General features: G+C 35.0%; 1 protein-coding gene across 11 annotated transcripts in view; it reads right to left on the minus strand.

Moving 5' to 3' along the window:
- LOC123515634 (telomerase reverse transcriptase-like) overlaps positions 1 to 12,412 on the minus strand; it is a 254,291-nt gene that overhangs the window by 146,124 nt on the left and 95,755 nt on the right. Inside the window, exon 6 of one of the 11 annotated variants that reach the window (XR_006677920.1) lies at positions 6,106 to 6,220. The exons of the other annotated variants lie outside the window; for them this stretch is intronic. The gene's annotated coding sequence lies outside the window, so the exon portion shown is untranslated. The remainder of the gene's footprint in view (positions 1 to 6,105; positions 6,221 to 12,412) is intronic. 11 annotated transcript variants of the gene reach the window in all.

The raw sequence follows: 12,412 nt of genomic DNA on the forward strand, positions 1-12,412 counted from the left end.
TCTGACGCCCGGATCGCTCAGAGTAGCCGACGTATCTCGTACGTCTCTGACGCTGTACAGGTTAAGTCGTTGCGTACATAGACGCAACATCCAGCTTTGGAATGAAAATGAGAATAGAGAAAATAGGAGGGAACAGAGAAGGGGCTACTGTCAGTTGCCTCAGATAGCTGTGTTTCGGTGAGGAAAAGATGAGGTTTAGTAGAGGAGAGGTGGTGTTCCACAGATTGAAAATTAGATCTAAGACTGCGAATGTTGCAGAAGCTAATGTAGAAAAAGTTGAGGGAGGTGTCAAGGCATTTGTGGTCTTCAACAGGAGAGGTGTCCGACCTGGGTACATTTTTGGTCCCCTCCCCACAGGGGGACTCCGAGGCGTTGTTTATTTTGGGTCCCATTTTTCTTTTAAATTTTGATTTGGAGTGAAGGGTGTATGTGTGGTAAGTGCATGTAGTTTTGTGTGAAGAAGGAGAGCTGTCTTTAGAGGGTAGGCTGTGACTCTCTGTGTGTGCACTCTCGCTTTGCTTACTCTAAATGGAAGTTCAAATCAGGGGTTAAACTTATTATAATCGATTCACTTAACGAAGTGTTTTTTAGGAACGTAACCCCTTCATTAAGCGGGGGTTGCCTGTATAAGACAGTAACACCACCTGGAGAGGTGGTGTTCCCAGCAACCTCAGAGCAACCCGATAGCAACCTTGTCACCGTTCCTCCAAGCGTTCATGGATGCCATTTTGCTGCAAGAGGCTGCTCTGACGTTGTTGAAGAATCTTGGATCCAGCTTCAGCAGTGCTAGAGACAGAGGTGGGGAGCCAGCCAATCACAGCGAAGCTACTTCGTTCAGTCCCTCACCCGGCAAATTCAAACCCAGAAAATTCGCTAAAACCGATGTGGTTGTACGTTATGCGGACTTTTTGGTCAAACTTTATATAGTACGTTAAACCAGAAAATCGTTAAAGAAACGTTCGTTAAGTGGAGTATTACTGTATATATATACAGTCATACCTCGCCAAACACGAATTCGCTGAACATGGAACTCATGTATACACGAAACGGTAAAATATCCCATATTTCGCTGAGCACGACTTTGACTCGCGATTGCTAGATTTGGTCTCCATTTGAATCTCCCGCTGGTCCTGATGGATGCACGCGACCTCCCCTCCCAAGCGTCTTGGACTCGCCCCACACAGTTGGGGGAGAAGGCTTTGATGACATGACTGAGGAAGATGTGGATGATGTGATTGACTCACATGATGCTGAGCCTTCACTTGAAGAGTTACTGCAGCTGGAGGAAGGAGAGGCAAGAGGAGGTGCTGATGATGAGGATCTTGAGGATGATGAAGAGACCAAGCCTGTCTTCATCATCAAGACTCTTCGTAATTTGCTGAAAATCATGGAAGATGCAACATTGCTCTTCACTGAAACAGATCCCATCCTGGAGAGGAGCATTTAGTTCAAGAGAGGTGTTGAGCTTCTTTTGCCCTACAAGGAGATCTTATGCCATATGGAAGCAACTGCCAGTCAGAGGCCCATCACTTCATATTTCAAGCCCTCTCCAACCAGCAAATAAACTAAAGGTACTAGTACTATAATTAAATAAAATGTCTGCTTGGTACTTCATTTATTGTTTTTTTCAGCCTTTTTGGTTAAATTTTTTTGGGGGGAGGATCTGGGAACGTAACCCCCACTTTCCCATAGGGCGTCTATTGCACACACGATACAGGAGAAAAAAGACCCAAAAAAGGACGGTTATCTTCATTATATCCATTTCACACAACGTTTGGGAAAAGTATATATCCCATCTTCAGGTGTACGACAAAACAATCTTAACAAAAACTGCAAGTCATATATATATATATATATATATATATATATATATATATATATATATATATATATATATATATATATATATATATATATATATATATATATATATATATATATATATATATATATATATATATATATATATATATGTATATATATTGTTACATACGCCACATGGCTGCGGTTAACTGCTACAGCTCACTACAGTGTTATTATGGCCAAATCGCCAGCTTTGTTACAGTCAGTACAATGGGGATTATAAAACACTCCACAGAGTCCCCACTACTATAACTCACAGCCGCCGTAACCCTCACGTTCTTTCAAGGTCGCCAACAGTGTATAATTTCCCCCCACTGTAAGAGAATCTCCTCAACAACTCCTTCTCCTCCTGTGCCCAACCAAGTAGAATTTATAAATGGTAGATGTTATGTGTAACAGGGCGAGGCCTTAATATCCCCTAGAGAAACCGCCCACATGGACAATTCCACCCACTTCTCTATGAAGTATTAATGCCTCTCCACCCGCCTTGTCCACAGACTGTGATAACTCACAGACCGGAACACCGCGCGCGGTATATTACTATACTATCTTATTACGACAAGTGCTTCCTAACACCTGTCAGACTGACACCCCTAGCCTACGGGTGACAACAGCTATACACAGAGTTCAAATACTCATCGCAGACAAGTCTGGCAGACGACAACTACGCACCACTGGCCGACATGAAGCCTCTCAGCATTCAATAGTGTGCGTGGCTACTACCACTACAATACAGTATACTACTGAAACTATACAAAAGATGGTGGGGGCACACAGCCGCCCACCAAACCACACTGGTGACCACGGCCACCAACAAACAAACAGGATGAGACAAAGTGTGTCTCTCCTCCGCGCCGCCACCCCAGTGTACGAACGCACGAGTAATGTAGCCCCAACCGGCCACACTTTCTCAGAACAACAAGCCCGTTGTTCTACACAGCCATGGTCTACCGAGTAACAAGCCAGCTACTAAACAGGAGGGCACAACTCCCAGACCAATGACTAGTGAGTACTTCGAAAGCCCAGCCAACACGCGTCTCTCTCACTGTGCCAGACCGACGAGAGGGGTGTCTATCTCCGCTGAAGGCTAACTCTGTACTGAGTCCCACTCACAACGAGAAGCAGGGAGAGGGAGGCGGGTTGTCTGCTCAACAGAACAGCCCGAGGGGCCCGCGATGGGTAGCCATAGGCTACGCATATAATGAAATAATAAATTAAAGGGGATTAAGACGGTGCCCATCACAATATATATATATATATATATATATATATATATATATATATATATATATATATATATATATATATATATATATATATATATATATATATATATATATATATATATATATATATATATATATATATATATATATATATATATATATATATATATATATATATATATATATATATATATATATATATATATATATATATATATATATATATATATATATATATATATATATATATATATATATATATATATATATATATATATATATATATATATATATATATATATATATATATATATATATATATATATATATATATATATATATATATATATATATATATATATATATATATATATATATATATATATATATATATATATATATATATATATATATATATATATATATATATATATATATATATATATATATATATATATATATATATATATATATATATATATATATATATATATATATATATATATATATATATATATATATATATATATATATATATATATATATATATATATATATATATATATATATATATATATATATATATATATATATATATATATATATATATATATATATATATATATATATATATATATATATATATATATATATATATATATATATATATATATATATATATATATATATATATATATATATATATATATATATATATATATATATATATATATATATATATATATATATATATATATATATATATATATATATATAGGCAACCCCGTTTAACGAAGGGTTACGTTCCTAAAAAACACTTCGTTAAGCGAAACTTCGTTAAGCGAACCGATTATAACAAGTTTAACCCCTGATTTGAACTTCCATTGAGAGTAAACAAAGCGAGAGTGCATCATAGTACAGTAAAAGGTTTAATGAAAGTAAAAATTATGAAGTTAAACATTTAGGTAGTTTAATTTAAGTCATTATAATGTACACTAATGTATGTATGTACGTAACTTTATAATGTTGATGATCTTAACTTTATGAAGGGAGGGAGAGTGAAACGGAAATACACTAACCGGCAACCTGTGGAATGTAAACAAAGTGCGCATCATGGTACTGCATACAAAACTTATGTACCACATTTCCACAAGGCTTTCCATTTTATCCATTGTAGAGTCACGAGTTCTGGTGGTTCTTTTAGCTTGCAAGGAAGATGAGGTCTCACTAGCCTTCTTAATAGAGTATCTTGACTTGAAAATAGTAGACAGTAGATGGAGTCAAGCCATGGTGGGAAGCAATGTTATTAGTTTTCTGGCCTTTCTCTTGTCTGTGAATAATACCCAGCTTCACTTCGAAAGTAAGACACTTCCTGGTCCTAAGAACGTTAGGCCACATTGCAGGGCGTTTTGGTGGTAAGTTGAACTAAGGAAGATGAGCTGCTGGTGACGCTGTTATGTTTTGACAGGGCAGTGAGTGGTGCGTGTGATCTTGATCTTGATCTTGATGCTACAGGTGACACAGAATTTCTTCTGAGTCAGGCATTTGTATCGGCAGAACCTGTGTTGTCCACGAGAGGCTTGATCTTGATCTTTATTCTACAGGTGTCTTAGGATTTCTCCTGAGGCAAGCCTTAGTACCAGCAGCTCCTGATGTATTCAAAAGCCTGTCAGCTTGCATGATACAGTAAGGCTTTCAAATTTGGTAAAAAAAAATTACCTGGATAAAACTTCGTTAAAGCGAGTTTTGTGTTCGTTAAAAGAGCAGATGCTAGTAAAATGAAACCTTCGTTATAGCGAAATTTCGTTGTGTGAACCTTCGTTAAACGGGGTTGCCTGTATATATATATATATATATATATATATATATATATATATATATATATATATATATATATATATATATATATATATATATATATATATATATATATATATATATATATATATATATATATATATATATATATATATATATATATATATATATATATATATATATATATATATATATATATATATATATATATATATATATATATATATATATATATATATATATATATATATATATATATATATATATATATATATATATATATATATATATATATATATATATATATATATATATATATATATATATATATATATATATATATATATATATATATATATATATATATATATATATATATATATATATATATATATATATATATATATATATATATATATATATATATATATATATATATATATATATATATATATATATATATATATATATATATATATATATATATATATATATATATATATATATATATATATATATATATATATATATATATATATATATATATATATATATATATATATATATATATATATATATATATATATATATATATATATATATATATATATATATATATATATATATATATATATATATATATATATGTATGCTATGCATATATATATATTGTATATGTATATATGGTTATATAGTAACTGGAAGTCATTGTAACATTATTATTATTATTATTATTATTATTATGGTTAGCAGTATTATTATTATTATTATTATTATTATTATCATCATCATTAGATTATTATTATTATCATCATCATCATCATCAGAGAGAGAGAGAGAGAGAGAGAGAGAGAGAGAGAGAGAGAGAGAGAGAGAGAGAGAGAGAGAGAGAGAGAGAGAGAGAGAGAGAGAGAGAGAGAGAGAAGCATACTTATCCCTGAATGAGTGACATCCCTCAAATGGCGGGAAAATATGCCTGGTAGCACAGACCGCCAAAAAAGGCCGAAAGTAATGCTACGGAGTGCGGACTGTCATCTTTATTTTTTTTTTTCTTTGAAAATCTGAAGTGCAGAAGTACGGATTCAAAATCTCCCTTTTCTGCACCTGTCTCAGGTGCAGAGTTACAGACTTAAAATTTCATCTTTCCCAACATGTCTCAGGTGTGGAGATACAGACTTAAAATGTTGACTTTCCGTACCTGTTACTTCCGCACTTTTAACATTTTTTCTGCACTTCGGACTTCCACAACTCGTTTGGTGGTTCACAGGTATGGAGGAGCGGAGGTGTAGACCGAGGTATGGAAGTGCCCAGTTCTGGTCATAATAAAGCACACAAGTACAATTAATCCACTCTTTGGTGTAACTTGGCAGGAAGAACCCACAATCATTTGGATATTGTACCTTATTGGGATATCTGTATATTTCAATGTTCACTCACTTCATAACTCATTAACAATTTCGTTAACAATATCTCACGATGCTTATAAATGGTGGTAGGAAGTAGTAGACACCTACTGAAATGATAATTTATTCCCAGCGAGGTCTAATAGCACTAGTTCAGAGGGTGCTGTCAACTCTCCATTAAACCTAGTTGTGATCTCACTGAACATTTCCCTTTGTGTCTCACAACTCAAGGGGGCAGTCACAGCCTGCCCTTGAAAGACAGCTCTCCTACTTCTTACAAAACTACATGCACTTACCACACACACACACCCTTCACTTAAAATTCAAAAATATAAAATGGCGACTCCAAATCCAGCCTCGGAGTCTCCTTCTGGGAAGGGGATCAGAAATGTCTCCAGACCAGAGAGCTCTCTCATTTGAGACCCAAAATGTCTTGACACCTCCCTCAACTTTTTCTGCATTAACTTCTGCAACATTCACGGTCTTAGATCTAATTTTTAAACACCACCTCTCCTCTACTAAACCTCATCTTCTTTTCCTCACTGAAACAGCTGTCTCAGGCAACTGACAGTAGCCCCTTCTCTGTTCCCTCTGACTTTTTCTTACATTTTCACTCCAAAGCTGAGTCTATATGTGCAATGACTTCACTTGCTCTCCTGCCCATGCTCTTGAATCTTCCAAGTTTTCCACCATCTGGCTTACACTCAACAATCACTCTCTAACTGAATTTATTTGTGCTGTCTATCTCTCCCCTAACTCCTCTAACTAAAGTAAATTCTTTGATTGTTTAACTTCAAAGGTGGAGCACATACTGTCTCTCTATCCTTTTGCAGAGATCTCCTTCCTTGAAGATTTCAATATTCTCTCCCTTCACTGATCATCCTGGTGAATTAGCCTTTAACTTTGCTATCTTGATCTTTTCCTCACCTCTAATCCTTCAACTTATGCTGTTACTCTATCTTCTCTGTTGGGCTCCTCTGATCACAATCTCATTTCTGTATTTGTATTATTTCTCCAATCCCTTCTCAGATGCCCATCTGGCAGAGGTTAAATGCCCTCCTCAGATCCCCCTATCTGAGGAGGGCATTTAACCTCTGCCAGATGGGGGGAAACCTGAAGAGGTATTATGCTGATTTTTCTTGGAATGATTACTGTTTCTGTGTTCAAGATTCATCTCTGTGTGCTAAATGCATAACAGAGGTGATAGTGTCTGGAATGGAGTAGCACATTTCACATTCTTTTTTTCGACCTAAACCTTCTAAACCTTGGTTTAACACAGTCTGTTCTTGCACTATACGTACATGATAAACAGGATGCCCAAAAAAGGTACTTGAGCCTTCCATCTCCTGAATCTTATGCACTTTATATTTCTGCCCAGAATCATGCCGAGTCTGTTGTTCAACTTGCCAAACACTCCTTCATAAATAGAAAATGTCAAAATCTTTCAAACTCTAACTCCCCTTGTGACTTTAGGCATCTGGCCAAAAATATCTCCAATAACTTTACTTCTTCATCTTTCCCTCCTTTATTTCATCCTGATGGCATCACTGCCATCTCATCTGTCTCTAAAGCTGAACTCTTCATTTAAACCTTAACTAAAAACTTCACCTTGGATGATTCTGTGCTTGTCCCTCCCTCTCCTCCTCCCTCTGACTATTTCATGTCTTCAATAAAAATTCTTTCTACTGATTTTTTTTGCATGCCCTGTCTGATCTAAACCCTCAGAAGGCTTATGGACATGGGGCCGTATTTATAAAACTTTCATAAGCGCCATGTCATAACTTAATCTATTGTAGCTATGACGCAACATAGATGGCAAAGTTATGACTCACTAACCCCTCATCATTAGCTCAACTTAGCGCAGGGATGCCAACCGCAACATAGTGGTGAAACTTATTTACTGAAATTAACCCAGTTACAATGATTTTAACAAATAAAAATGTCTGATGCATTTTTTTGTATTAATAAGATTAACAATATATGAAATTTAGGTACAGGTAGTCCTCGATTTACATGGTAGATGCGTTCCAGAAGGGACCGTATAAAGTAAAAATCGTATAAAGTAAGGAATGAATACCAAACTCCCTAGATTTTTTTTAGTATAAAAGAGTGAACCTGAGTTTTGTACAGTAACTCCAGCCCCTTTCCATCAAGCAGCCACATGATCCTCATGAGCGTGACTCCCAGCACATCCACTTCGTCCCTTGGTTGAACAGCCTCGCCCTCCAGGTGAGGCTTCAGGGGTGTTTTCACACCACTACCACCACCATCACCACCACTGCCATCACCAATAGACTTTCAAGGTTGCATTCAAAATAAAATAATTTTTCACTGTACGTATACATTTTGCATTCAAGCAACGAAGTAGACCACAGTCAAGCTTATTGATTTAAAAATTAGGTTAGGGTGTGGAAAAATTATCAGTCTATGGTTGGCAAAATATGAGTTCTTAACCAAGTTCATTAAGAAGTAGAATAATGCACCAATTTAAAGAAATGGGTCTTCAACATCATCTTGAAGATATCAATAGTACAAAAGAAAAACAGCTCATAAAATTTTGTCCTAAAAATGGTTCAAAGCAAGAGGAAGGCAGATCTCTCCAAAGAGGGAACAAGGAGCAAGTTTTAGTTGTAAGATGCCTTATAAGACATGTTAGATTTAGAAAAATACTTCATAAATAAACTTAGAATATAGGTTGGATCACTGTATTTAAATTTTCTGAACATAAATAAGATTTTAAATCTACTTCAAGCAATCACAGTTAGTTAATGTAGTTTACAAGGAGATATGAAGGAGTGCATCAAAGAACAGAAAGACAGAGCAATTTAAAAAAGACTGCAGATGAACTAAGTCTTTCTGAAGTACATTAACAAACAAAGAGTTACAGGATTCAATACATATTGAATGTTACAAAATCATTTAATAATATAATGTGTTATGATCAAGATAACTGAAATTCTTATGTTGTAGTATAGAAATCTTCAACAACATTGTTACAATGGTAATAAATGAGAATTTATCTAAATAAATCATATTAAAGTCCCTCAGTTTAATTGAGGTGGCCATTTTAGAACCTTTACACCTTTGGATATAAGTCCACAAAATTTTCACCTTTTAGAGTTTAACCTTTCTTGCTTTTTGAGCCTTACCTTACTCTGACCAGGGGCAACAAAATAGTATATAAAAGAAACCACACTGAAGTGCTACTACCCATACAATCAAGGAATAATAAAAAAACAAAGTATAAGTGTCTTGAAACCTCCCTCTTAACTCCTTCAACATAAGAACACATTTTGTGTCCTTGGAGCTCTCATGAAACATCGGAGAACATACATACAGCATCATGGCTGCATTCTGCTAAGATGATGTATTTTTTTCTTGAATGCTGTATGAGATCTTTGAGAATGTAGGTCACATATGGTATGATGAATTAATTGACTTTCATCATTATTATAAAGGTGATCTGCTTATATCAGGATAAGTATCGATATGCTCTGCTGGCAACAATTCTATTTCATCTATTTTATAAAAAAAATTTACATTTTCTGTCATTTGTCATCTTCATAAAATTACCAAGATCAGGTAAACAATATATTTTTTTCTCTAAAATTTGCATGTGTTTATTTCATACTGTATGTACTACCTTGATGATGAAAAATCACTTACTGTTATCATTCTTATTTCTGTACAGAGAGAGAGAGAGAGAGAGAGAGAGAGAGAGAGAGAGAGAGAGAGAGAGAGAGAGAGAGAGAGAGAGAGAGAGAGAGAGAGAGAGAGAGAGAGAGAGAGAGAGAGAGAGAGAGAGAGAGAGAGAGAGAGAGAGAGAGAGAGAGAGAGAGAGAGAGAGAGAGAGAGAGAGAGAGAGAGAGAGAGAGAGAGAGAGAGAGAGAGAGAGAGAGAGAGAGAGAGAGAGAGAGAGAGTACTGCCTACAATTCAGATATCCCCCAACCCCATTTTCTATTTCTCGGAATGAAGAGGTTAAAAGTTAAAACCATAAGAAGGAAATACAAAAGGAGGCAGGGAGTTCCAGAGTTTACCTGAGAAAGGGGTGAATGATTGAGAATACTGGTTAACTCTTACATTAGAAATATAGATAAAATAAAAGTTCAAGTCATAAGAAGGAAATACAAATGGAGGCAGGGAGTTCCAGAGTTTACCTGAGAAAGGGATGAATGATTGAGAATACTGGTCAACTGTTGTATTAAAAAGGTAGATAGAACAAGGGAGAGAGAAAGAGAAAGTCTTGTGCAACGAAGTTGTGGGAGGAGGGGAGACATGCAGTTAACAAGATCAGAAGAGCAGTTGGCATGAAAATAGTGGTAGAGGATAGTAAGGGATGCAACATTGCGGCAATAAGACAGGCTGAAAACAGTCAGTCAGAGAAGAAGAGTTGATAAGAAAAAAAAGCTTTGGCTTCCACCCTGTCTAAAAGAATTATATGAATGGAACCTCATAAAATGTGCAAAGCATAATATATACATGGAAAGATTAAGTGTCTGTACAGAGTTAGTAGTTGGGGTAGTGAAAAAGAGTTGTTAAGTTTCAAGTTTAGATTATAAGTAAAGAGCAGATCAAGGATGTTAAATATAGAAGAGAGGGATAGTTAAATGTCACTGAGGAAGAGAGGATAGTTGTCAGGTTATGTCGAGTTCATAGATAAAGGAATTGAGTTTTTGAGACATTGAATACGTAATAGTACATGTAAGTTTGTCCTGCCCCAATCAGAAATTTTAGAGGGATCAGAAATCAAACATTTTGTGGTGTCCCTATGTGATCTGTTTACTTCTTGATCAAAAGGTTGACTGTCCATGAAAAGATGTGGAAAAGTGTAGGATGGTACCATCAACATAAAAAAATAAATAGGACAATAAGTTTGGTTTAGATCATTAACAAATAATAGGAAGAGAGTAGGTGACAGGACAGAACCTGGAGGAACACCACTGCTAATAGTTTTAGGAGAACAGTAACTATCAAACAAAACGACAATAGAACAATCAGAAAGGAAACAAAATGGAGTTGCAGAGAGAAGAATAGAAGTCATAGGAGAATAGTTTGGAGTTCAAAGATTTGAGCCACTTTCAATCAAAAGCTTTTGGTTGTCTAAGGCAATATATAGTAAAGTTTCCACAAAATCTCTAAATGAGGATGACCAAGATTCAGTAAGGAAAGCCAGATCACAAGGAAAGCTGTCTTGAGAGAAACCATACTGGAGATTAGATTAAATTAGATTGTTAAGAGATGGATATTAAAGAATCTTCCTTTTGAGGATAGATTCAAAAACTTTAGATAAGCAATATAAAGCAATAGGATAGTTGCTTCAGGGATTAGAATGGTTATCCTTTTAAAGAAGAAGTTAAATGTAAGGAAACTTCTAGCAAGAAGGAAAAGTAAATATTGACAGAGTTGAAAGAGTTTGACTATGCAAGATGCAAGCATGGAGACAGTTACAGTTTCAGAGAACAATAGGAGTGACCGCACCAATAAGGGCATGGAAACACCATTGCAAAAAGTTTTAATAGTGTAAAGTAGTCACAAGGTGGAAGACAGGAAAGAAACAAGCCCTGAATCATACAAGGTAGAGTTTTAGCAATGGTTTGAGCAAAGAGTTCAGCTTTAAGAAAATAGGTGAGATCACAGTGGTGCCATCAGAATCAAATAAAGGAGAAAAAGATGATGAAGGAAAGTTATTGGAGAAGTTTGTGGCCAGATGCCAGAAGTTTCCAGGAATTAGATCTAAAAAGATTTTGCCACTATATTAATGAAAAAGTTTTTGGGTAGTTAGAAAACAGACTTTGCATGATTTCAGGCACAAATATAAAACACATGAAATTCATGTTATGGAAGGCTCAAATACCTTTTGTGGATTACCTCTCTATCATGTATAGCACAAGAATAGACTGTGTTATACCAAAATTTAGCAAGTTTAGATAGAGAGAAAGAGTGAGGAATATACACCTCCATACTAGACACTATCACCTCTGTTATGCACTAAATACAAAGAGACGGGATTCTAACAAAGAAGTAGTTATTCCAAGGGACATAATAGTGGTGTCTCCCAAACAGTGTAACAAGGCCCCCCAAAGAAAAGATTAAATGAGTTT

Source organism: Portunus trituberculatus, chromosome 39 (assembly GCF_017591435.1).
Source record: "Portunus trituberculatus isolate SZX2019 chromosome 39, ASM1759143v1, whole genome shotgun sequence".
NCBI classification, from domain to species: domain Eukaryota; kingdom Metazoa; phylum Arthropoda; class Malacostraca; order Decapoda; family Portunidae; genus Portunus; species Portunus trituberculatus.